This window comes from Polypterus senegalus, chromosome 13 (genome assembly GCF_016835505.1).
Source record: "Polypterus senegalus isolate Bchr_013 chromosome 13, ASM1683550v1, whole genome shotgun sequence".
Taxonomy (NCBI): domain Eukaryota; kingdom Metazoa; phylum Chordata; class Cladistia; order Polypteriformes; family Polypteridae; genus Polypterus; species Polypterus senegalus.
In genome coordinates, this window is record NC_053166.1 from 82015635 (window position 1) to 82039077 (window position 23443).

The following is a 23443-nucleotide window of genomic DNA, read 5'->3' on the forward strand; positions in this document are numbered from 1 at the left end:
TACTATTCTACATTAATAGATAGCAATAATAAAAATCCTAGGGTACTTTTAGAACAGTGGCTAAATTAACAAATGGGAATTCAGATCAACAGTGCAAAATACCAACAGATATTAGCAGTACAGACTTTATGAACTTCTTCAATGAGAAAATTAAAAATATAAGATCCCAGATCTCAGCATCACAGTACAAACCAAATACTAGCTTAGCAGACCCTGCCACATTGCATTCAGCACTTTAGTAATTTTAATCCTGTAACTGAGCAGGAAGTCTTAACTTTAATTACTAAAATGAAGCCCACTACTTGTTCCCTAGATCCAGTGCCAACAAAACTAGTAAAAGTGCAATGGATGTTCTTGCAGCCTATTCTAACCATTATCAATAGTTCATTACTGCATGGCACGTACCTGATGCACTAAAAGTGTCAGTCATTAAACCTTTACTTAAAAAGTCAGACCTAGACCCACACATACTAAATAACTAGAGGCCTATTTCAAATTTACCATTTCTCTCTAAAATACTAGAAAAGTAGTCGCCAGTCAGCTTCAGTCACACCTTACGATTACAATTTATTTGAGAAATTCCAGTCTGGCTTTCGCACTGGTCATAGTACAGAAACGCACTAACACGGGTTGTAAATGACATTCTGATATCCTCTGATGAAGGAAACTCCACTGTAATTATGTTGTTGGACTTAAGTGCAGCATTTGACACCATTGACCATTCTATTTTACTGCACAGGCTAGAAAGCGATGTTGGGCTTACAGGCCCGTGCTCGCTTGGTTTAGTTCTTATTTATCAAATCGATTCAAATATGTACAGAAATGTGCTGACAGTACTCCATCATTATAAACAGAAGTTCAATATGGTGTCCGCAGGGCTCAGTACTGGGACCTTTACTGTTTTCACTTTACATGCTTCCACTGGGATCTCTCATTAGGAAACATAATGTTAATTTTCACTCGTATGCAGATGACACCCAGTTATACCTTTCATTTAAATCAAATGAAGTTTCTCCGATGTTGTCTTTAATTAGTTGTGTTAGTGAATTAAAGGAATGGATGAATGAGAACTACTTGTCTTTAAATACAGATAAAACAGAGATGTTAATTGTTGGAGGGAATGACGCTGATCACAGCAATATTTTGTCATCATTTAACTCAGTTGGAATCCCAATTAATTTTACTGAATCAGCCCGCAATCTAGGAGTTATCTTTGACTCTAGCATGTCATTTAAAGCACATATTACAAAGTTGTCCAAAACATGTTTTTCCATCTTAAAAATGTTAGGAAATTAAGGCGCTTTCTAAATAAACAGGATTGTGAGAAATTAATTCATGCATTTATCTCTAGTAGGATTGACTACTGCAATGCGGTGTTCACTGGCTGTTCAAACTGTTCTCTATACAGCCTCCAGTTAATCCAAAATGCGCTGCAAGAATTATTACAAGAACAAGAAAATATGAACACATAACTCCAGTTCTTAAATCTTACACTGGCTCCCAGTTAAGTTTAGGGCAGATTTCAAAATCCTCCTTTTAACATATAAAGCATTAAATGGCCAAGGTCCGCTTACTTGTCTGAACTTATCATGACTTACAAACCTGAGCACATTAAGATCTCAAGATGCCGGTCTGCTTATGATTCCAAGGATTAATAAAATAACAGTGGGAGGTCAAGCTTTTAGTAACAGGGCCCCTAAACTGTGGATTGGTCTTCCTGCTTCCATAAGAGATGCCCTTCGTCTCAGCCTTTAAATCCCGGCTGAAGACTCACTACTTCAGTTTAGCATATCCTGACTAGAGCTGCTGATTAACTGTACATACTGCATCTCTGTTGTTAGTCATTAGCACTATAACATAAGTAACATGATAATTATATTTGAATACTAACCCTCACCTATTCTGTTTCTTTCTCGGTACTCAAATGTGGCAATTGGTGCCACGGCCCACCTGCCAAGTTGTTTGCCTGCCTATGGTAAAGTCATCCCTGATGGAGGATCACAGGAAGGTCTCCAGGACTCTAAAATATCCAAATCTTATTATGTGATATCATCTACTGTTAAATTCTGCTCCGTACTTCTAAAATCTTTATTATTATGCTGTATTAAGGATTTGTTCTGTTCTGTGTATTGACCCCCTTCTTTTGACACCCACTGCATGCCCAACCTACCTGGAAAGTGGTCTCTCTTTGAACTGCCTTTCCCGAGGTTTCTTCCATTTTTCCCTACAAGGTTTTTATTGGGAGTTTTTCCTTGTCCTCTCAGAGAGTCAAGGCTGGGGGGCTGTCAAGAGGCAGGGCCTGTTAAAGCCCATTGCGGCACTTCTTGTGTGATTTTGGGCTATACAAAAATAAACTGCATTGTATTGTATTGTACTATTTAATAATTTATACACTTCTTATATATCATTCAAATTCTTTTATCAAAATGTTTCACTACCTAATAACTTATTTTATAAATACTACATTTTATTTTTTTCCCTTGCACTCAGTGAGCAAAGTCACTGGGTAATCAGCTAGTCTGTTATAATTTTATAATTGTATCCATCTTCTCACACCCATATGTGCTCATTTTTTTGGTTGACTATTTGAAAAGTCAAATGTTAGGGTAAGAATGTAAGAAAGTGTAAAGTAAAAGAGGCAAGAAAAAAAAATAAAGAGGATCATTCCTTCAAAAAGATTAAAAGTTAAGCTTTAACCAATATTATCTTTGCCAATTCCGATTCAAACATCATCATCAGTACAATTCTGATTGGGTGGTACAGCGGTCACAACTCTTGCCACTTGGGTCCGGTGTTCAGGGTTCAAATCCTGCACTGAGTTGTTCACCATGTGCAGTCTGTATGCTGTGTATGGATCACCATTGGTGTACTCAGCTTTAGCGGCCACATCCCTAAGACATGCAGGTCACATTAATCTGACTCTCTACATTGTGAGTGTGTGTGTGTGCCAGAGTAGCCCTGTCCAGAGCTGTTGTGTGCTAAGTGCTGCTGAGATAAGCTCCTGTCTAAGCATGATTAAAAGGGTTTGAGAAAGTTATATAATAATAATAATAATAATAATAATAATAATAATAATAATATTGCACTGATACAGCGCATTGCCACACCCACCACACACCAAACAACCTCGGGACCCTTAATTTGGACCCAAGCACAATAAGGGCCTTGCTCAAGGGCCCAACGGAGTGGAATTGTTGTTATTATTATGACCAATTCCTCATTCTGCCCTGAATGAATTTTAATTCTTCAGTTCTTTGGCAACCTCTGCTGGACTTTGTTTTGATTGCAATGCTAAGCCCAGCATCTCCATGGCCTTGTCTACTTTAGACTTGGAGGTCCGGTTTGGCACCTGCATGTATCTTTTTCAGTGAGAAATTACCAGCTAATATGAATTAATGTGTCATTGTTGGCTTTTAAAGAATGACATGTACTGTAAGTATTAATCTGGTTCATGCTTCTTGTAAATAGCATTTTTTTATCAAGTTCGATGCTTACATTAAAATATAATTTAAAAGGCATGCTTGCTCTGCAGGGATAAGGGCCATTTGGTAAACTGACTATAATTTTTATTTCTAGTATCAGCAGTGCTTATACCTTTTATGCTGTTAATGAGCTCTTTTTTCATTTAGCGTATAATAGAATGTTAAATCCGAAGTTTAGGAATTTTCAGAATTGAAAATAATTGTGGGAAAGTGATTGGTTTAAAGGATAAATATGAAACATATCCTTTATATACAATACTTACTATTATGAAATTCGCTTGTCGGCATCCTAATTTATTTTTTTTATGAAATGTGTGTTGTAATATTTTTTGCTGGACTTCCATTTAATTCATTCTGTATTTTCACACCTTCTGTGAATGCTGGCAACAGAAAGCAGGCCAGATTTATTGGAGCGGGCGCTTAGCGGATTGATAACTGAGATTGTATTCAGCAAGTGTAGTGCACAGGACTTAATGTGAATAACATCTCAAGATTTATAGCATTAACTTGCAGCAAGGCTCAACAGAGCCAAATTATTGTTTTTTTTAATTGGTTATTCTAAATACTTACTGAAACAGAAGCCCAGAGATAGCCCAGACCTTCTCAGTAAGGTTGGCTTCTTCTTCATGTGCAGTCAGCTGCACGCCATCAACAGGGTTGCACTTTCACTCTGCAGGCCACATTCATTTTATCCACTTCTAAAATTATGAAACATTGCTCAGTCCATTTAAGGTAGTTGCAGTAATTTGAAAAAAGAACGCGGATCATTTATCAGGAATGTCTTGAGCACAAGAAATTACACTGGTCAGAATGGGGCTAAAAATATACCGTAGGAGCCAGCGTCTCACCATGAAGACAGACAGGGCTATATGGGTGATTGACAGTGAAATGCTACACAGGTACACTGGACTCAGCATTTCACAAACCCCTGGAACATTCTAGTTACATTTTACAAGTCCTGGAAGGTTCAAGAAGGTAGGCAAATACTCCCAGAGCATTCGATCAACAGAGCCCCACACAAGATAAGGGGGGGATCTTCAAGAGACGACTCTGGGAAAGTGAACACAACTTCAGAAACAGTCCTGGAAGAGCCATGGCCAGTTTCAGTAAATGTTCATTTTTGAGGCATTTCCTGTGGCCAAAACAGCAGGAAGGTGATTCTTCTAAAAGTACATCTATGGGTCAGTCATTGCTAAATAAACCCACCAGTTATCGGGCTTATCTGTCATTTGGTCTGTACCTCAGTCTTTCCATCTTGGTGGTCATTACAATATAATAGATTCAGTTTTAGCTCACTTCTTTGTCCCATTACAAAAATTCCCCTTCTCCTATGGAATTCAGTGCTCTTTTGATTTAGCTCAGGCGCTTTAATTTCTTCATGCTCACGCCCCTGCTGTTTCTCTTTCCTGATCATCACACATTTCAATTCTCCATGTCATCACACAGAGAACTGTGGAAGATTTCATAGTAAGTTTGAATTCTGTCATCTGTTTCTTGATATCCAATGACTTTGCTTAAAGATGCATAAAAGATGAAGGGGTAAAGAGAAACCTTTAAAGCAATTATGCTCATCTATTTTCATGATTTATGGGGTCCCATGCTCATGGAAAAGCATTTGACTCACATAAAGAGTACAGTGGTTATTCTGCATTAAAGACAGTGTTTATAACAACACTCAGCTTTACCTGTTTTTTATAATTTTTCAAACCTTTCCATCATATGCTCAATATAAATTCTCACTTCAGCTCATCTTATTTACTGAAACCATTTTCCTAGTGATAGTTGTGGTGGCAGCAGGCCCAGAATTCCCTGTCCCCAGCTACAGATTTCATGTCATTTCTAGAAAAATCTTACTTTTTGTGAAATCATCTTCATCCACAAGCCTGTTTCCAGATAAGGGTCTATGTCTATTGGCCCTGCAGTGTTCAGGGTTTATCCTTGGGTGTGAAAGTCGACCTTTACATTTTAGTGATGAGGTTTAAATACTATAGTCCCTCATTGTCAGCACTAAAATGAGGAATGGGCTGGGGGTTTTTTTCTGTTTTTTTTTAATAATGTGTTTGAATTTTAGCTTTCCCAGTCAAGGCAATGCAGCACAAATCATGAAGAAGGTACGACAAATCCAGTGTTATTTACTCCATTACAGGTAGCCACCATAATTTATCAATTATTAGGAATGCAGTGATCACAAGACATTATGCTGATCACAATGAGGCTAAGCACTATCTTGATCTTCACACCTTATGGAGGAGGAACACCTGACAACACTAAATTTGAAGCCCTATTCAGACAGGATTAGTGGGGTAAAGACAGTGCTTGAAGTTGGCCGATGTGCACCAGTACCAGAACTTCTTCGTTCTTTGCCTTATGAGCATCGGTAGTTAGTACATAACTGCTAGGAGCAGGCTCCCCTATTACAGAGAGGTTCCACCAGACCTGGACGTGTTTCCAGGTGGCAATCCTATTGCCTCAGAAGTTCTCCAGGGATCATGTTGAAAATCACCCCCTCCACCTCAGCCAGCAGTCAGAGTCGAGAGGAGGTGGACAAGGCTTGCTCGGAGGAGAATGAAGGTGGAAAACAAAAGGGAACAAAAGCAAGTAAACGAAATGGAATTGTGACTGATTTATCGGGTGATAAAAAATCTGTGGAAGGCATTTTCGTTGAATAAAAACTTTTTTCCTTGAGCCTGTGAATGTGTGATTTGGTTGTCTCTGGGTTTTTGGGGTGCAGATGTGCCCCCTACAGGTCACACATTATAACACAGAGGGTTAAGCTAAGATATGAATACAAAACCTCATGAACAAAAATCAATTCAAGTCAAAATTATTACTGTATACCATATATACTCGCGGACATGTTCTCCTGTGGATAAGTTGATTTTAACTTATAATTTCTGGTATTTTGTAATGTTGGTCGTATCAGTCAAATGCAGAAAACTCACACTATTGGTGCAAGGGATTATGATATGCTTAAGCCCACCTGAGAGAGTAACCATGGAGCACACTGCATTTTTCTTCGATGTGGGTGCAGCAATGTGATGTATTAGTGTGTCCTCCTAACCCTTCTCTCTCTATTGTGCCTACGTGACCACTCAGTAACACCCAAACTATTCCGAAGCAACGTTTGCATTGATTTGTGTTTTTTGTATCTCACACCCTCATATACCTTTATCGGAAGAGCATCCCTTATCTACAATGGAGTCTTCGATCAGAAGAAAATATGAAGCTGGTTTTAAATTAAACGTTGAAGCAGTGAAAGAAATTGGTAACTATGCTGCTGCAACAAAATTCGATGCATCAGAATAACTGATGCGAGATTTAAGGAGGCAAGAAGATGTAAAAAAAAAATAAAATTAAGTGTCACATTTTTGAACAGGCGTATAAGTTGGGGTCTGATTTTATGATCGATTTTTCGGGTTTCAAGACCCGACTTATACGGGAGTATATACAGTAACCCGTTTTTACTCTTATAAGCTAGGAGAACTATGATGGGTTCAATATGTACAGGTATTCTACTTCTTGACTGGACAAACATAATATAACTCTAAAATTTGGACATCACTTTGCAAAAAATAGAAGAAAAAACATTAATGCTGCTGAGGCTCAAAAGGATTATACCAATATTACATAACCCACAAAGCACTTATTGTAGAACAAAGATCATTCTGTGAAGGGTTTATCAATATTAGCAATTAATCTACTAGTAAAGTGCTTTTGGCTGTACTCACCAGCTTATTCTTCTCTCTCCTGTTAATGCAAAACAATCATTCTTCCTAACTGGGACCATAATGATGGGTTACCTGGGCGTCAATAGAAATGAATCTGTCTGCATATTACCAGCATGGTGGAACAGTGTGCCTCCACACAGCTCCATGACCAGCGTTCAAAGTGTAGACCACTGTCTTTGTGGAGTGTGCATTCTCCCCATGTCAGTACAGGCTTTCTTTATACACTTTGTAACAACCAGAGGGCACCCCTGAGCCCAAACCACAAATAGGGTTATGCCCAACACATTGCTGGGATAAAAAAAAGATATTTATTTATCCAAAGCTCTGTCACAAAATAACCCTTCTCAAAGATCAGGCAGAATAACAATAAACCAAACCAAATATTCCTCCTTCCTTCCTCCAACTAAGCGTTGCCCATTGCCTCTGACTCATCCAAGTGTGGCAGCTGGCTTTTCTTTTAAAGTTAATCCTGTCTCAGTCCTCTGGGGCATTTCCAGGTCATACATGAACCAGGGAAGTCTTCCCCCAACAGCACCTTCTGGCAGTTCCCAAAGACCCCAACAGGGCTGCGTCTCCAGACTGCAAGTCCCATGCCACCCTGCGGGTGTCCTAAAGTGATTTAGCCCTGAGGAACACTGCCACCTGTTGTACTGGGGAGAGAGCTGCTTCCAGTGGCTTCATATGCCTGATCCTTCCATTAACCCCTCCTGGCCAGGTATGAATCTTTTGTTTATCCTAACCAGGATGTCTGCCTTTCCTTCGTGGCACCCACAACTTCAATGTCTTCCTACACTGTACAGATAGCCCTGTTAAATTAACAGATGGCTTTAAATCAACCAGGTGTGAGTAAGTGTGAGAATGTTTGAGAGTATGGTAAACAATGTGCTGGTGCTTCATGTGGAGGTTGGCTCTTGTCTTGTGCTAAGGCTGTTAGAATATATACCACCTCCATATGAACCTACACTGGAGCAAGCAGGTTAAAGTGAATGGATTAATACATCTATTCATTTTCGTAACCTGCTTATCCAGAGCAGGTTCATATGGAGATGGTGTATAATCTAGCAGCCTTAGCACTTGAGCCTATCCCAGCAATCATTGGGTGCAAGACAGGAGCAACCCCTGGAGAGGGTGCCATTGTGGGGCGTAGGACAGATATCATCAAGTATATTATCCATTATAGCATAAAATATCATGAAATCTAATAACATAATGGAAAGGACCTCTATAGTTAATATTAAGAGTCATTCAGCACTTTACTAGTTGTTTCATACAATAATGAACTGGTCCCAGTTAACATGCTGAATTTCTTAGTTTTTCTCCTCATTTAAACCTCTTACTTCATGAAATCTTTTTTATTATATAAACTAATAGACCCCTTTTTGAAAAAGGTGGTTAATTTTATATCTAGTTATTCTATTCAGTAACGTTTCAGTGAGTTAAAATTTCTCATAGTGTATTTCAGCCTTTAATGTTAATATCTTGGTAATTTATTGTGGATGGATAGAAGGAGCACAAGAACCAGCCATGTGCCAGTTGGGTTGCCCTTTTTAATATTGTGCCAGCAAACAATAAAGAAGTGCCTGAGGGTGCAAAATAGAATATTAAAATAGCCTTCGCATCTTTCAAAGTAATGGCTAATAGTTCAGGTGTCTGTCTTGGAGCTCCATTATTTAACTTTGTCCGAGTCCAAGTGTGACATACTCCTCTAGGGGCGTTGTGCTTTCATAGTTGTCTGAGTGTAAGGGTTGGGGTTAATTGGCCTCAACAGGTATCGTCTTGTTGCTGACAAAGAGAAGAAGGACAACACTGTTAGCGGAAGGCTCACACTCTTATCCCTGTGGGGTATTGCATATCTTGGCTGAGCTCTGAAGGTGTCCATCAGATGCTCATGCGTGACAGTATGAAATATCAGCTTCTGAAATGAGACGTTTTTACAGAAATGTCCCCAGTATAATAGCTAACCGCTCCTTGTGTGTCTGTATAGCCAGTCCCCACCAAGTCCCTGGCATGTCCCTGCCTTGGGCTCCCCTCTGGCCAGATCCCGCCAGAGGCACGCATTTCCTGGTCCTGGTGTATGCTCTACTGTTTTCTCCTGTCCCATGACTCTCACTATTTGTTACATTTGGTCGGATTAAAAAGGAGCACAAAGGATTACATGGCTTGAGGACAAATACAAGTTTGTTTTAGTGAATCGATAAACTGTTTCTACAGCTACCAGGGAAACAATATGACAACAGAACCTTTAAGGGCACAGAATGACTGTGTTTAACACAAGATATGAATAATAAAAAATAAACTTTGCAAACTTTAAAGTGCATTGTATAAAACTAAAGTAGCACGAGGTTCACCTTGTACTGGCCTTGTACTGACCGGTGATCGCTGCTCTAAAATGGTAGACAATATCTGTCTTGGTAAAATGTATGAATGCGAAACTATATTTAATCTAACTATACCTTCTCAATAATTTTCACCCATTCATTTCCTAAACTTCCACATTCATATCAAGATCAGAGCACTGGATTCTATGTCAGCATCTTCACTTACTGAACTGTGACCAGACAGGCTGGACCAGATGCCAGTCTACATAGGTCACTTAGGTCAATAATTGACTGTGAACTTCCATCTGTTACAGACCTGTATGCATCTAGTGTCATAAACCAAGTCCAATGTTCCTCCACTGGCTCATCTTACCCAGGTCATCACAAACTCCCCTTTGCTAAACGCTTTAGGTCAGTTAAAGCTAAAACTAACAGACCTCTAAACAGCTTCTTACCAAGAGCCATAGCTCTCACAAACCAATAATTTAGCCTAACATCCTCACTTATTTGTGTGTTCTTTCATATATGAAGGTGTCAGTGTGTGTATGAGCATGATCCTATATAAGGTTTTGAAGAGCAAACAGAAAATGCAGTAATTGTGGAGATGTCTTCTCAGAACAGAACTGGAAACAAAACGGACAGTTCCAGGGTTATACTGTATATTGTCACAAGGTAGAAAGGGGAGGGTCCAGACAGACAGCAGAAGTGACATCAGAGAGGGAGTGGCTGTAAATCTTCCGTTCTGCAGTAGACAAAAAGGCATTAGAACATAGTGCCAACCCCTGATTTCGGTGGGTAATTACCGTCACCAAAGCCCTTAGACTGTCTCCCATGCACACATGCTTGACAGTGTGTATACACCCTAATACATACGTACACTTACATTTGGCACATTTCCTTCTAAATTACACCATTCTGCACCCGTTTATCATGTACTGTTTGTTGTTTAACTTATGTTATTTATGTTATTTGTATGTAATGGTGTTTTATGTTATATGCATCTCCAAAGCTACCAAGTTAAATTCCTGTACGTTAAGAACTTGCAAATAAAAGTGATTCTCATTCTGATTATCATGCAAACCTGAAAATACACATCAGCCATTTTACAGTCTCCAATGTAGGAGGAGAACTGGCATCCTGGATGAGACAGGGAAGAAGCAATTACCCAGACCAGAGGCCAGTGCAACGATGCAGACGGATTGGCTGGCAGAACAAATAAATAACTTTTTGTCCAGCTGGTGCAAATTAATGCAGGGACCAGCAAAAGAAGACCCGGAAGTGATTCCATCCCCCATACACCAAGTAGCAATGGTCCTCATGTGGGAAACCAGTTGGAACACCCACAAGGGTGCTTGGGAGATGGAGTCTGGAAGTACAGCACTGTCGGGGTTCCTGGAGATCGAGAGAGGGCACAGTCAGGGGAGGACCTCCCTACTTTCCTTATGGACTGGAAATGCTCCCCGGAAGACATGTTGTGGCACCGGAAGCATTCCTGGGGCTGGCATAAAAAGGAGCCTGCTGCCTTACGTAGTTGAGTCAGAGTCAGGAGGCAGAGGGAAATGCTCACCAGAGATAGAGAAGGAGGAAGAATTGGAAGTTTATTGCATTCATTTATTGTAAGGCACATTGTTTGGAAGAGATCTGTGAAGATGCATTGAGGAATAAAAACCCTTTATTTTAGTCTATTACCATGTGGTGTATTGCTAGGTCTGTGGTTTAGGGCTCTCTTGCACCCCCTTGTGGTTACACCATTTAACCAATAGACATAGAGTATGTCCTTGAGTTCTATGAAAAAAAAATTACATAGAAATGAAGAAAATGTGCAAACATATACACATAATGACACTTTTACTTGGAAGTGTTATTTTCATGTTAGAAGCAACAAATACTGTGCTTCTTCCTATACAACCTAGTAAATTCACCCGCACAGCCCCTTTATTCAATCATACACGGAAATTTTAGAATCAACAATTAACCAAAGATGTGCGTATATGGAATGTATATATTGTAACAGATAGGGGTTGCTATCACTCCCTTGAACCCCTGTCCATGACTCCAGACACCAGGTAAAAGTCCACAAGTTGACTTTATTAAATCGCCACAGTGCACAAAGCACCCTCTCCTCCACTACACTCATATAAATCACAAAGAACCACAATAATACAATCCTCCAACTCCCAGATGCTTAGCCACCCTACCTCCCAACTCAGCTCATCCGTCTGGGAGTTTCCACAGTCCTTTATACTCCTTGACCCGGAAGCGTTTCACCCTCTCTGTCCATGTGACCTGGAACACTTCCGGGTCAGATAAAAATCCTTCTTTTCTTCACCCAGGAAGCACATCGTTCCCTTTGTCCATGTGACTATGACGTACTTCCTGGGCGTAAGGCAAATAGTCAGTGGGCCTCCCTGCAGCGACTCCTGGCGGCCCCCATGGTATCCAGCAGGGCTGTGCATTAAAAGTCCATTGTCCATAATTCCCTGCTGGCATTCGGGGCACCTCTATGCTGCAAGGAGGGTTCCATCTGGCGGCGTGGGGGTATTGGCCGGGATGAACGGCCAGCCATATACCACAATATACAGTATGAAATGCTAAAGGTTGTGTCTGTGTCACGAGATTACTCATGAACCACTGGGGCTAGCACCACGATCCTAGTCTCAATTAAAAGCATATAGCGTGATATGCATTGATGAAGAAAACATTTGGTTAGCAGCCGTTGGGTCTTTCTTATGACTAAATGCTTGGCAGAGTGATGAGACAGAAAGGAAAAATACAGCGGTAACACCTGCTGACCATGAAGCATATTGGAGAGGATGATTATAGGAAGATGATTATTTGTTGGGCCAAGTGCCCTGTTCCCAGCCATCTGCTGAGCGTCAAGCAGATGACATACAGAATGCAAGTGTGACAAGGTTGGACAAATGCCTGCACAAAGTGACTTCTGCTTGGGTGATTCTTTTGATTACAAAAGAAACAGACACACACCATTAATGCCATGAAGAAGAATGAGTGCTTAGCATCAAACCAAACACAGGAGGTGCTACACTTACGAGGAACTACACTAATGTGTGTACCAAAGTGAGAGGTAAGCTTAAATAAAGACTTTGAGTAGTGGATTTAATACTATGGCTCATCATCTATGTTACAGACTGCAACCATGACAATGACAGAGAAGTATATGCCACCAAACAAACAGATCCTCAAATACTCAGCTTGCACACGTTCTTTTTACATCCTTAGATCAACGTTTGTTTAAGGAACACTATATAGGAAAGTTAAATCTGCAATCTGCTCACTTTGGAGTGCTATTTTTATAGTTAAAAAAAATGTGTTTCCCAAAATGGAAACTTTTGGCTTGCTCTACATGAGCCACCATAAATGATAAAGGACATCGTAACTTCCACCAGAAATGCAAGAAGAAACCATTGAGAACACATAAGATGTATCAACAGCTCCTTGTCATTTGCATTGATGGGAGCCTCTATTGATAATCTCCCCAGACACGCTACATATGATGTCCTGTTTCATAATCGTGTGTTAAGTTCTATGTTTGTTGATTGATGCCTGCATAGGGAGCTCCTGCCACCCAAACCCGACACAGTCCACTGCAGGAAACAAGTTCAATACACATGCTTTTATTTTTTCTTTGTGGGAAACGCTTTCCCTGCACAGCACAGTTAACACAAGAACACAGCACATGTTTATTCTTTCTCTTGCCTCTGTCTCTCTGTTGTTGCCTCCACTCCTAATCCATCAAGGTTTGTTCACCCCCTCCTAACTCTGGCTCCCGGAGTAGTGGTGGCTGGCTCCTTTTATAGGGCACCCAGTTATGCTCCAGGTGCTTTCTGACTTTCTTCCGGTAGCACTTCTGGGTTTGGCAGAGGTGCTGCCACACTAGACTCAACAGTACCTGTAGCACCCCCTGGCCTGGCAGCACCCACGGAACCTAACAGGGATGCACCAAACTCCAACTCTCATGGGGCCATGTGGGAGTCCAAGGCAAAACTGTAACCCTGGGGGGCTGCCATCTATCACTCTGGGGTAGGTAATGTTCTGAATATGTTCTCTCCCCTAGTCCTTCCAGTATAGAGGCATCCTGGCCTAGATAAGAGCCCCAACTGTCTGCCACACAATCATCAACCATGATGAAGATCTCCAAAACAGGAAGAAGGAAAATAATAGTGATGAAATCTGTGAAGCTGTCTTGCCAAAATAGAAAAATTCCGCTTGTGCTACATGAACCACCTTTATTTGAGGACCAGAAGTTTGCAGATTTCCTAGTGTTAAAGAAATCTGGTGTATCCACAGAAAATTCATCTGAAGATGAGGAGAATATGCAAACTCTGCACAGACGGTGACAGCAACACCTACCACTGAGCCAGCAAAGTAATAATGTTAGCCAGAAAAGAAACAGACGTAGCACCTCTAGCTCATTGGTCCTGGCCTGGGTACTGCCTGTGTGGAATTTGCATGCTCACCCCATGACAATTTGGGTTTTTCTTAAGGCATTCCAGTTTTCTTTTCACACTCCAAAGATGTGTGTTATGTTACTTGGTGACTCTGAACGAAAAGCATGCCAGTGTGTGCCTGAATGAGGCCTGCAGTGGATCGGAGTCTCATCTGGGGTCGTGTCCCTCCTCGTGCCTAATGCTGAGAGGACTGGCCTTGGCTCTCTATGACTTTGAATTGGATAAGTGGTTACAGAAAATGAGTGGGTGAATTTCATAGTAAACGAAATGTAAAACAGAAAAGTATATATTGTAAACTGTTTAGAGTGACGCTCGTATTTTAATAGTCATGCAGTTCACAAAAGTCAAGATTAGTTTATAAAATATATATAGTTCTTTGGCAGTTTTTGCTTTGAGTGTATGTACTGTGACATATACTACATAATGACGTCTTTGTGCAGGTGAAAAAATAAAGACCCTCTGGTTATGAATTCCCTTTATTAAAAGTATGTGCAACTGTTTAAGACATGTCTCCGCACAGCTTTAGAGCCAATTGAGAAGATAAAACCTGCAACCTCATGGATTCCATTCAAACTTCTTATCTAGGGAGTCATGCTGATTTTTTTTAATTAGTTTAAGAGTTCTAATGTATTTGCCACATTTTAACCCAAATATGAAATCAGCAAAGCTCCTGCTTCCAGTGTTCATTTTGACGTAAAGACTTTTTTTCTTCAATATTTTTTACTAAAACATTAATCTCTTTAACTGCCTTGACTATTAATCATTTTCTGCTGTATTTCCCTCAGGCTGTGGACAGTTTTATTATTATTAGTTAATGATGGTCACAAGAAGAAGATGACCATTGACCACCTTCGTCTACGCCTGTATTGCCGTCCTACTTTCTTAATCCAAACAAATAATCACCCCAAGTGTAGTCACCTAATGTGCAGTTCAATTAAAAACTGTTCAGGAACAGAGACACACTAGTAGCGTCTGACAGATTTACTACACTGAGGGTCCTGTCATCCAATTTATATTTAAACATTTATGTTTATATTAAAACAATATTCTTATACAGAACAATGCGCAACACTAAAGCTTTGAAACAAATTAAATAAAACTATTTCATTTGCATGAATACATAAACAAAAAAAAACAAACAATGCAAATTATACAGTAGCTCTTCCACGCATATGTGCGTTGTCCATTTTAGGACATCATCATTTTTCATGTCTCCAAGTGATGAATGAATGTCATTCAAGTGTGTGTTTTAACATAATGTGTGGGTGTGTTTATTTATTTGTTTATTTGCTTGTTTGTTAATTTAATGAGCGTCTGTGAAAAGCTGCATTTCCTGTTCAGATCTGTTTACAATTTAGAACCCATTGTTTGTCTGCTTTTCAAACCTTCTAGGTCAACCGATCAGGCACACTGTGGTCCCCAGTGGTCACTACAGCTCCCCAAACTCCCCCCACCAAGGCTTGGACATAAGTTTGCTATGAACACAAAGGTTTTATTGTGTGAAACTCTGAAACAAGCAATCATTTCCCACACTACAACCACAACTGTAATTATCTGACACTCTCTGTCATTTCTTTTTCACTCCTCCAGGCAAGCTTTGTCTTCCTCTTCCCGACTCTGGCTCCCAGTTTTGAGACAGGGAGCTCCTTTTATGTAAGACCTGGGAGCACTTCCAGTGTCCCAAAACTGTACTTTGAGAGTACTTCCTGGTGAACCTGGATCCCAACAAAGTAAGGCTTGCTAGTCCCTTTAGTGCTCCCTGACAGCACCCAATGAACCCAATAGGGCTGAGCCAACAAACTACAGTTGCCATGTGCCATGTGGGAATCCGTAGTGGTGCCAAAACCCAGGGAGGCTACCATCTAGTGTCTTGGGGAAGACAATGTAATAACCAAACTGTCTTCCCCTGTCCTCCATTCCATCCCAGCACAGCTCCAGCTGCATTTCCAGTACCCACATGGCACATTTCACAGCTCCTTATGAACATTTCTGGCAGACGTTAACAAATAGCACCTGAATTTTTTTTTCATTTGCTAACAATATATATACAGGGTGAGTCAAAATTATGTTAACACTAATGGATTATTTTTATCACGACCACACCTTTCCAGGAAGATGGATAGATCCTGGTGGACTATTGCCATGGCCTCCACACTGCCCTGATTTGAAACCCTGTGATTTCTGGTTATGGGGTATGGTGAAGGAATGTGTTTATAGCAGGAAAGTTGGTAATATCAATGATCTGAAGGACAGAATTCAGACTGTGGTATCAGCTATTCCCTGCGAATTGTGTGCTTTAAATGGTTCTGTTACTTGTTGGTTTTTGTGTGTTGAACATGATGGCAAACAGGTTGAGACATTCCTGTAAATCATCTTGCACATACGAAGTATGTTTTGTGAATAAATTGGTTCTGCCATTCAAATGTTAACCTAATTTTGACTCCACCTACATATCATTGACAACCTGTTGTGCATTTCTACCAGTCTTCAGGGACTGATATTAAGTTTATATTCCCATTCAACTCCCATACATATTTACTTTTCAAAAACATCTGTAGGCTCTTTCCAGCATTTATTATTTGGTCATTCGTCCACCAAAATTATTTGGCATTGTACTTTATTATCTTGTTTTATAAGGTCTTGTTGTGTACTTTTAAGACAGAAGGTGTGCTCCGTTAAAGATGTAATTTAAAATACAGGTAGATTTTTTTAGTGATTAGTTGCTGGCTCCCACTGTGTACAGCAAGTGACGGTCCACAGTCTGTGACCATCAGCACAGAGACAAACTTGATGAAAACTCACAAAACTCACTTCCCTTGTTTCTTCTAGTGGAGTACTTGGCTCAGAGGGCAAGATCAGAATTTTAATATATTCTAATTGATCAGGCTAAGCCAGGGGTGGGCAAAGTTGTTCCTGGAGGGCCGCAGTGGCTGCAAGTTTTTGTTCTAACCCAATTGCATTAATAAGAAGCACTTATTGCTCAAGTAACACTTAAGTTTAATTTTCGTTGTCTCGCTCATTAAGATTTTGAGCCCTTATTGCTTATTTTATTCTTGAAAAAAGCTGTACTCTCGGTTTTCCATGGCTCCTTATCAGCAATAAGATGCAAATGACAAGAGAAACCAGCATTTCTCCATTTAGCTTGTTTCCATTTACACCTGTGTGTATTTTTCAGGAACAATTTGGTTTAATTAAATACTTGGAAGGAAAGTGAAGAGAAAGACATGAAGGACTGAGAATTACTCATCCATTTTAGACTTCAAATAATTTGGATGATATACTTAAAAAGGAGAAGAAAATCTAGGATATGAGAAGGACTTGACATGGCAGAGTTAAAGCACTAACAAGCCAATTTATAATTAAATTATTGAGAAGAATTGCTTTCTATTTAAGTAACTGGGTTGGAACAAAAACCTGCAACTACTGCCGCCCTTCAGCACTGACTTTGCCCACCCCTGGGGTAAGCCATCTTTTCCACTCACCTGAGCCAGAGAGAATTATGTTTGCCAGTTAACGATCATCAGTTAATTGTTTGATTGATTAATTGTTCATTACTGCCATCTAAGTAGCACAGCAACACTTAAAGACACTCCCTCTGCATTAGAGCCTTTGGCACAGAGTTGTATTACATTTTAGGGAGATGTTGATGCCATTCACTGGTATGCTAATGAAACCTGACTGTAGCATTCCAAGCTTACAGAACACTCCTTTAGTTTAAGCATCTAAGACGCATGAAAGGGATTTAAAAAGGCAGCCATAATTCAGTCCTTGTGCATTGGACACCAACTGTATGCATAGAAATATTAAAACCTTTGGTAAAATAAACAAAAGAGCCATGTAAAAACAGTAACAATGGTAATGAGTTGTAATTTATGCCCTAATCTTTCAAAATTGATGTTTATATAAACACAGGGAACTCCAGTTTTTGTATTACATCTTGCCTGAAGAAGTCAAAGTCAAAGTGAACTTTATTGTTATCTCAACCATATAAAAGTGGAACCTCAGTTTGCGAGCATAATTTGTTCCGGAAACGTGCTCGCAATCCAAAGCACTTGTATATCAAAGCAGATTTCCCCATAAGAAATAATGGAAACTCAGATGATTCCACAACCCAAAACTGTTCATATAAAAATGTATAATACAAAATTTAAAGTAAAAATACATAAAACAAATTAACCTCCACTTTACCTTTGAAAAGAATCATGGCTGGTGTTAGTGAGTTTCTAAACTCTATTGGGATCCATCCAACAAGATGACAGGCGGAAGGGCGCCCCGAAGCAACTGCAGGCTCCAAGCACTGTAGCAGTTAAAAGCGAATCTGAAAAGATCGCAGACATGCTACAAGTGCCTGCCGTTGATGGGTAATTTAGGAATATTATAAATGCGCACGGCACATTATTACTTGGCCCCAACCTTGCCTGACTGCTGTGTCTGTGTATAGTTAGTGGCCGATCCTGCTACGATAAATAACCACGCTGTTCCTGTTTCAAGCTGAATAAAGCTGGTGTCGCTAAAGTACTGAAACTCAGCTTCGTGTTTTGGGGTGCAAGACAGGGACTCACACGTTACAACACACACACACGTCGTCACCACGTCGTAAACAGTATACGCTCATACGGATGTTGACTATATTAGTGTGGCACGCCAACTCAGATGGAGAATGGGAGACAATTATCCACAATCCCGCAGCAAAAGAGAGAAGAACCATCATCTCAGTTGTGATCATGTTACACGTGGCAGACAAAGCGTGTACGTATTACTTGCATTGCAAGACCTCACTCGTTTATCAAGTCAAAATTTATTAAAAATTTTTGCTTTGCTTGCAAAACACTCACAATCCAAGGTTCCACTGTACAAGTATACAGATAGACGAAATTGCGAAGCTCAGGGTGCACAGTGTAACAACATGAGAACATTTGTTGACTGTAATCTGAATTTTAAATCGCATATTAATCAGATCACTAGGACAGCATTTTTTCACCTAAGAAACATAGCAAAAGTTAGACCTCTTATATCTTTGAAAGATGCTGAGAAATTAGTTCACGCGTTTGTTTTCTAGATTACTGTAACGCACTCCTCTCAGGACGACCCAAAAAAGACATAAATCGTTTGCAACAAGTGCAGAATGCAGCTGCTAGAATCCTAACTAGGAAAAGAAAATCCGAACACATTTCTCCAGTTTTGATGTCACTACACTGGTAACCTGTGTCATTCAGGATTGACTTTAAAATTCTGCTTATGGTTTATAAAGCCTTAAATAATCTCGCCCCATCTTATATATCGGAATGTCTGACACCTTATATTCCAAATCGTAACCTCAGATCCTCAAATGAGTATCTCCTTAGAATTCCAAGAACAAAACTTAAAAGAAGTGGTGAGTCGGCCTTCTGCTCCAATGCACCTAAAATCTGGAATAGCCTGCCAATAGGAATTCACCAGGCTAATACAGTAGAGCACTTTAAAACACTGCTGAAAACACATTACTTTAACATGGCCTTCTCATAACTTCACTTTAACTTAATCCTGATACTCTGTATGTTCAATTCTTCATAATAACTATTCATGGTGGCTCTAAAATCCACTGACCCTACTCTCTCTTCTGTTTCTTTTTCCGGTTTCTTTGTGGTGGTGGCCTGCGCCACCTCCACCTACTCAAAGCTTCATGATGCTCCAACAATGATGGATGGATTAAAAGGCAGAAGTCTACGTGACCATCTTCATCAAGTTTCTTCCGTGAGAACCCTAAATCCAAAGAGGACTGTTTCACTTATGTTAGGTAGAATGGCCAGAGGGGACTGGATGGTCTCATGGTCTGGAATCCCTACAGATTTTATTTTTTTCTCCAGCCATCTGGAGTTTTTTTTTTGTTTTTTCTGTCCCCCCTGGCCATTGGACCTTACTGTTATTCTATGTTAAATAATGTTGACTTATTTTGTTTTCTTATTGTGTCTTTTATGTTTCTATTCTTTATTATGTAAAGCACTTTGAGCTACTGTTTGTATGAAAATGTGCTATATAAATAAATGTTGTTGTTTTTGTTGTTGTTGACGTGCAAATAATAAATTAAAAATAGAATTAAAATTAAAATTTAAAATTAAAACACAAACAAGACATTGTGCAAAGACAAGACAAAGAAGTAACAGCAATATTAACGTGTAGTTAGCAATATGAACATTGATGTAATGTATGGCATTTGCAATCTAGATACATAAATATAGTCCATAGATATGTAATATAATAAATACTGTAAATAATAAGTAATAGATATAGATAATAAAGAAGTTATCAGTGTATGAAAATAGTTGTTTAAGACATGTGTAAACAATGACAGGTCAGAATGTTTCACAGCAGAAGGATATCAAGAATGTCATGATACTTAAAGGTCAGTATGAGATTTTCAGTTCTTTTTTATATGCACACTAGTCTTTGCAGGAAAGTGGTTTGATTGTATAAAAGTTCTGTTTTTAGAGGTGGTTGAAGCAGTGTGGAAGATCCCAGGGGGAAGCATGGTGTTAAGAAGTCTGACAGCTTGAGAGTAAAAACCTTCCTGCAGCCTGGCAGATCTGGCTTTGATGCTTCAGTATCTTCTCTTGGATGGCAGAAGTGTAAAAAGTCCATGTGAGGGGTGTAAGGGGTCCTGCACAATGCTGCAGGCCTTGCGGACACTGCGTTTGTAAAATATTTCCTGTAGTGAAGGGAGAGGCACCCTAATAATGTCCTCTGCTGTCTTCACTATCCTTTGCAGGCGCTTGCGGTCAGATATGTTGCAGTTGCCATACCAGACATTGATGCAGCTGGTCAGAACACTCTCAATGATGCCTCTGTAGAACATGGTGAGGATGGAAGGGGGAAGAGTTGCTCGCTTCAGCCAGCTCAGGAAGTGTAGTCTCTGCTGGGCTTTCTTGATTAGTGATGAGGTGTTATGTGTCCACGTAAGTTCCTCAGTTATGTGCACTCCGAGGAACTTGGTAATCTTAACAGTCTCCACATCTAAACCGTTGATGCTGAGTGGGATATGGGCAGGATGTGATTTTCTGAAGTCTACAATTATCTCTTTTGTCTTGTCAACATTAAGAGATAGATTGCTGTCTTCACACCATGCAGACAGTCGTTCCACCTCGTCTCTGTATGCTGTTTCATCATCCCTGCTTATCAGTCCCAGCACCGTCGTATCATCCGCAAACTTGATGATGTGGTTGGTGTTGTGCATGGCTGTGCAGTCGTGAGTCAGCAGGGTGAACAGCAATGGACTAAGCACGCAACCCTGCGGTGCTCCAGTGCTCAGTGTGATGTTGCTGAAAGTGTTGCATCCCATCTGAACTGACTGGGGTCTCTCTGTCAAGAAGTCCAGGATCCAATTGCAGAGGGTGGTGTTCAGGCCCAACCTGCTCAGTTTTACAACCAGCTTTTGAGTGAAGGGGTCTGAGTTGCCTGAGTTGCTTGCATATTGCAATCTTTTTAGTTAGCAAATAAAAGTCATTTTGCTTGACTTCTCAAAACTAATACAGTTAAGTAAGATTTTTTTTAGTTAATAGTAGTATATTATTTATAGAAAGGTAAAATTTTTAAACTCCTGGTATCATGGCCCGTGCTTCAGAACAGGTCATCCTCCTGAAGATAACCATGTTTGGGCCCAGCCAGTACTTGCATGGGAGACCATCTAGGAAAAGCTTTACACCAGAAGGGGGCACTTAAATGTGGTCTGTGAATGAATTCCAATCCCCAGAGCAGTGACAGAGACATGGTGCTGTAAATATGGTATGATCCTCTGGCTGAGACGTAAGACCGAGATCCTGACTCTCTGTGGTAATAAAAAAATTACCCTGGGCCTTTCGTCCCACCATAGCCTACTCATTTTGCCCCTTAATAACCCCCTTTGTCCCCTATTGGCTACCTGTATCTCATCCCTTCACCACTTAATAGCTAATGTGTGGTACTGGCGCAAGAATGGCTGCTGTCACATCATCCAGGTGGGAGCTATGCATTCATGATAACTGAAGTGGTTTCCTACTATGTATGTAAAGTGTTTTGAGTAGGTTAGAAAAGTGTTACATAAATGTAATTAATTAATTTATTGCACTATTTCCTGTGGCACATTTGAAACAACTTATATTCTTCATTCTCCAGTTAGGTCAGATTTTGTAGGGATCGAGAGTGGAGGAATTTACTAGGTGGGTGTGCCTAACAAACTGTCCACTCGGTGTATGTGTATTTTTATCTTTTTACAAGAATATTCAATGTGTAGCTGTCATCTTCAGTGCTCACCATGGCTCATGTCCCACCAGGGGTTGTTCATTATTGGCTTAAACAAGCGTTATAAAAAAAGATCAGGGCAGCTTTTGTTATCTTTCTGAGGCAGTGGTATTACTGATATGTTACAATATGTCTGTGTGCCCAGGATTACAGCTGACCTACCTAGGGCCCTGTAGCTGTAAACCTGCTTTGACTCACATGTGTTTGCATCCATCACATGTTTGTTCAGGCACTTACACCATAATGTTAAAACCTCTCCAAAGAGCAGCAGTTGCTTCAGTGCTGTCATTTACACTTAGAAGATTTGCACATTCAGCAAATGGCCCTATCATAGAATATATATCACTGTTGTAGAATATGTTATGAGTCAATCATATAAGTAAGGAACTGCAGGGGAGCTGAGCAACATCAGTATGGAAAACACACTGTTCATGATGCACTCGCGACACATAACAGTTGCTTTAAAGTAATTGGAACTGACCTTCAAACAGCAGCACAAATCCCCAAAGATTTCTTTTTCATTTCAGTAAGCCTGTCATGGAGGACACTCAGCAGCTTTCTCAGTGACCTGTTTTGCATGCATTTTAGGTATCTGCTATAGCTGCAGCTTCAAAGAAGGAATCCAGAGTGAAGGTCAAACTCGCTTCTAAATCTATTGCTGCCATTATTGCTAATTTAAGAGGCCTTTTCTTGCATGCAATCAGAAAGACAGATGGCTCCTTGACAGTTTTATTTTTTGATCCAGTCCTGGCACTTGAATTGACAAGACAGTATGGAATATTATGCCTGTGCGCCCAGAAGTGTTTTGTCTAAACATGCATAGATGTTTGTGCATACTTAGTGATTCTTAGTCCACTCTTTGCGTTTTATAAATTATCGACCAAGTTGTAATAGTAGTACCTTAGCCAAGTGTGTCTTAAAGAATAGTGGGGCTCGAGATATAACTCAAGTTATATTTAAAAGTTCAGTGCAAAATATTATACTGTAAGGTCAGGTCAAGTTTGGTTGGGGAGCATGCACTGGTACAGCACGTTGCTGCACCCATCACATGATGAAACATCTCAGGATCCCAGTTGGCAATCCCTCCAGCAGACACGTAACCCAGTTCCACCCTCTGGAGATGACCACCTATCTGTGGCAGCCACGTGTTACGTGGGCGTCCCCTTGGCCTGGTCCAGCCTCAGGGGTCCTCA